The sequence below is a fragment of the Etheostoma cragini genome, chromosome 1 (genome assembly GCF_013103735.1).
Source record: "Etheostoma cragini isolate CJK2018 chromosome 1, CSU_Ecrag_1.0, whole genome shotgun sequence".
NCBI classification, from domain to species: Eukaryota; Metazoa; Chordata; class Actinopteri; order Perciformes; family Percidae; genus Etheostoma; species Etheostoma cragini.
Window position 1 is genome coordinate 30,610,328 of NC_048407.1, and position 4,088 is coordinate 30,614,415.

Below are 4,088 nucleotides of genomic sequence, written 5' to 3' on the forward strand. Positions count from 1 at the left end.
GGCAGAAAGAAAAAACAAAAACACAAAAATTAAATAAAAAGGACAGACTCACGGTCAGCCGGGCCCCACCACAACAGACTTGCCCTGTTTGACATGCTAGCTAACGTTAGCTTAAATTAGCTCATGGTAGCAAAACTGCAGTTAGATTTTTGTAGTAGGCTATGCAGTTTGGGACTACAAATACAAAAATCTATCTGCTTCTTAATCTACACCACAACAGAACGGAACAGAAGAAGTCACAAATAAAATTGTTGGGCATGTATTCTGTATTTTGTAACGGAATACGTTTTGAAAGTATCCTTCCCAACACTGATCATGCATCTCTCTGTTCTGACTGGTTGTGGATGTTTAGAGAGGCTCAGAGTGAGCGCATCTGTTGTGTTCTCTGGTGTATCTACAATGTTTTGAACAGCTAAATCAGGTGTTTCCTGTTTCTCCAATAGTGCCAGTGTTAGCATAACAGGTGCGATGATTTAACATAGTTTGCAGGAAGGCAGGAAAAGGAAAAAACAGCTGCAGGAAAATTGCAGTGGACCTTACCATTGTCTGCAGCGCTTGATTCATGCAAACTTTCTCAGACGTTTACTCCTGGAGTCTTTCCTATCGTAGCTGGGGATACAACTAAATATATATAAAGGAAAGAAGCATGGATATGTGATTGACAACCAATTAAAGTTCAGTGATGGCAAACGTGGCTCAGACCCAAAGTTGAAACAAGAAAGGTTACTGTGACATTCAGGTTACACAGTTAATCAGATGAATTTAGTAGTAACCTGACTACTGTAAAATATGTGTATACATCCAGCCGTTCAGTGGTCAGATATTTTCCAATTATTTGGAGCACAGGCTCTGTAGTGAGAGAAACACAGTTTTTAATACACAAATATATCAAATCTTGTATAAATAGTCAGCAGAATGAAATTATTTTGCATATGATGCATTGCTATTGTACTGATCTTTTCTTCCATCCCTTGCACATTTGTTGCAGAAATACTTTTCTCCTCTAAAGTATGTCATATATTTCTATGCATGTAAACAGCTGATTATAAACCCAGTCATGCTTTCTGTATACATGACCAAGGATTCAGCGTTGTTGTTACGATAAAGAAAGTAGATTACGTTTTAACAGCAAGTAAAGCGGACACTGTGCTTCGCCTCTATTGACCATATTGTATCATTGGTGATGTTTTCTCGCCTGCGGAATGAGTTGTATCTTTGTTTGATTTATTTGGCCAGTAGAGAAGAAAACTGTTCTATTTGAACTTTAGAAAATGCACCAAACTGCTTGAACATTTGAGTTTCCACTTGCAGCAAACTGTAATGCAGCTGCAGTGACAACAAAATCAACCTAGCTACAAGAAAGGACAACTAAACCCTGGTGTACACAGAGATTCACATGTTTATTATCTAATCTTAAAGTTAAAATGGAAGCACATTGTGTGTACTCAGTATTTATAAGAGAAAGGCATTTTATCAATTATGAGAGGAATAAATTAAAAAAAGGTATGTCCGCATAAAATGTCACACATAATGGGTGAAATGTTTTTCTTGCATCCAAAATACTTGGAGCATAGACACAATGTTCAGAGTGTTTGTCATTATACTCCAAACTAGCGCTCATATTGAGCTATTTCTTCAAACGTTTTTTAAGAGAAGCTGGAATCAGATTTGTGGCCAATGTCTCTGTTGTAACACAATGACAGGTTAACAGAAATGCTGCCTAATAAGTTTGTAAATATTGAATTGGTCCAAATTGTTTACCTGATGACCCTGGCACACTTTTAATTGGTCAGAATCTAACCTAATAAAACCAAATGTTAAACTACATAACAGTAAAAAATGTAAACTGTGGCTTTGGACCAAAGAAAATTGCACCAAAAGTAAAATCAGTCTTGACACAGGGCGCTTGTGTTATAATAACCCATCAATCATCAGATCCTAAGCTGTATCCTTTTGGGAGACTCTTCTGTCAGCACACTATGACTCAGCATTGTCTTCATTTTAAGTGGACATCAGATCAGATGTCACTATCAATTCCCCGAAGCCACGACCTCTCCTAATACCCCTCAAAGCCAATTAGGGTACATAATGGTAGCGAACCTTCAATGGCAATGCACAGGGGCTGGTTAGAGCTACACATGCTACCCTGCTAGCCGCTGTCAGTGGGGACAGGGGCTAATGGGCAATCACAGGGGGACTTATGTTGCAAATCAGCCCCGATCTGCGAGACTCTACTGGGGATTCCTGTCCAGTATAGCCTGATTCTGGAGCTTATGATCCAGTAATGGGTGCTTTGGTGGAGATCTGAGAGGTACCCATGGGAATATAGTGTCAAACGGGCCCAGGTTTCCTCAGGCTGAAAGGGGCTTTGATAGGCAAAGTAGCTTAGCGCAGAGAACATGGAGGAACAGGTCCCTGCTGATAGGATGTGTCACTCCTAACTTGTACAGAATTAGTTGAACCCTTGGTTAACAGACACACTTTTAGACACAGATATTTTAACAATCAGAAATGTTTTTGTGTTAAATGTTTTGAATGAGCACTAATGATCTTGCTTTGTAGTATATTTAAACACATCTTTTTACATAAATTGATGTGACAAGGGAATAAAAAGTGAACTTAACAGCCTCAGCAGCATCACCAAGGTACCAATGCTTGTGACAATGCTTGTGACAATGCTGCTCCATAGCCGTGTGTGTGTGTGTGTGTGTGTGTGTGTGTGTGTGTGTGTGTGTGTGTGTGTAAATATGTGTGTGTCAGCGCTCTCACACCCTTGTGAGTTATGAGTAAATGTAAAAACAAATTGTACACAGTTTGTATGATTCCTACATGGATCCTTTCAGAGTAGTGTTCCCTTGTCTCCACTGAGCAGAATATTGACATGATTGAGAAATTGACCATGATCTTCTCTCATTGCTCATTATTGATCACTCTAATCCTATAAAGGGAACACTACCCTTCCCTTTCAGTGTTTAAACTTGTGTAGAATGTGTAACGTTTGTGTGTGTGTGTGTGTGTGTGTGTGTGTATGTTTGTGTGTGTGTGTGTGTGTGTGTGTGTGTGTGATGGTTGTTTAGGTTGAGTTACGGGGGTTTATGCCGTCTGTTCGTCCTGTCAGCGGACGGGTGGGTGTGTGGTGAAGAATGGTGAAGGCAGGTGGTGTGACTAAAGCAAGGACTGGACCGAATTGGGCGGATGCAGGCTTTAGCTGAGGGAGGGAGGAGATGGGACAGGGGTGTCACCAGTCGACGGGGCCTGTCCGAAACAGCTTCGCACACCACACCCACCCAACTGTTCCTCTTTCAGCACCCTTCTGCCCGTTTCTGCCTCTCTCTCCTTCTCTCAATCTCTCTGTCTCGCTTTATCTCTCTCCTCTCCTCCTCTTTTCTTTTCTTTTCAGAATGCATTGTTAACAAAACGGTTTACAAACCCTGGCTGGTACATTATCCACGACCGCCTCCTGTGAGATTGATTTAAGCAAATGGATTCAGAAAGGGAGGGAGGGAGGGATGGATGGAGAGGAGGGGGGGTTGCATGGAAATGATGGAAAAGGAGAAAGTGAAAAGAGGTGTGTTCCTGCAGCAGCTTTACAAAACCACCACATGGGCCACGTTGAATATTCTCTTCTTACTTGCATTTTGAGAAGCCATACATTAAACGCTCATTATACAGCCTTTTTGTGCAAGAAGAGGCTCCGTCTCTGTGAGGGCAGAGCAGCTGAGGACGGACTATGATCTCCCTGCATATGCATGCATGAAGCATCTTTAGAGGCTTTCTGACATGTATGATATCATCATGACCGAGAGATTTGACTTTCATAAAGACTCTCAGGAAAGGGAGGGTGTGTCAGTTGCAAGGCTAATTTTTACGGTGTGAATCAGATTGTCTGTAATGTTTAATAAAGTTGACTTTTCAGGGGCCGCTGGCCTATCTCACTAAATGGTACAAGAAAGAAATATGTCTATCTGAGAAGTCAAATACTGCAAGTTTAATGTATGAAAATGTTAAATATCTAGAGGAGCTTAGTGAAATCAAAGCATGTATATATATATATATATATATATATATATATTTCACTGTTAAAAAAA